This window comes from Bufo gargarizans, chromosome 10, assembly GCF_014858855.1.
Source record: "Bufo gargarizans isolate SCDJY-AF-19 chromosome 10, ASM1485885v1, whole genome shotgun sequence".
Classification (NCBI taxonomy): Eukaryota; Metazoa; Chordata; class Amphibia; order Anura; family Bufonidae; genus Bufo; species Bufo gargarizans.
Genome location: NC_058089.1, coordinates 36,966,569 through 36,967,449, shown reverse-complemented (window position 1 = coordinate 36,967,449; position 881 = coordinate 36,966,569).

The window sequence follows — 881 nt, the reverse complement described above, 5'->3', positions numbered from 1 at the left end:
AATATGTGGATGAGATATTGAGGCCTTTTGTGTCATCTCTCCCTTCGTATATCAAAGATACGACTGATGTACTAACAAGAATTAGGGGAATCTCCCTATCTTCATCCACATTCCTGGCAAGTTTGGATGTGGAAGCCCTCTATAGAAATATAGATCATGAGCTGGGCATTCAGGCCACAAAGCACTTTCTGGACACTAAGAGTACCAATTTTCATGAGCACAATGAATTTATTTTATCACTATTAAGATTCATTTTAACTCACAATTATTTCCTCTGCAACTGTGCCTTCTATCAACAGATGAAGGGTACCGCGATGGGGACTCCGTGTGCACCGACTTTTGCTAATTTGTTTTTGGGGTGGTGGGAAGACACTATAGTTTTCACTGATAGCATGGCACAATTCACGAGTCACGTTTTATTTTGGGGACGATTCATCGACAATGTTTTGTTGTTCTGGGAGGGGGAGGAATGTGAGTTTGTCACCTTTGTTGATAGGTTAAACCACAATGACATAGGCATGCACGTCACTTTCGAAATCCACCCTAATCAAATATGCTTCCTGGATCTCCTGATCCAGAAGGACGTGGATGGGCAAATCCTAACACAAATATTTCGAAAACCTACCTCAACAAATAGTGTTTTGCACTGGACGAGCTGGCATCCAGTGGCATTGAGAAAAGGAATACCAACGGGGCAGTACTTGAGAGCCAGAAGGAACTGCGCCACTGAAGAGACATTTAAGAAAGAGGCTGATGAGCTCTATAATCGATTTAGGAGCAGGGGTTACCCACGTACATGCCTAATAAAAGGCATTTAACCGTGTCAAAAGCATAAATAGGGATGAATTAATATCTCAGGATTATAAAACCAATCAGAGGAA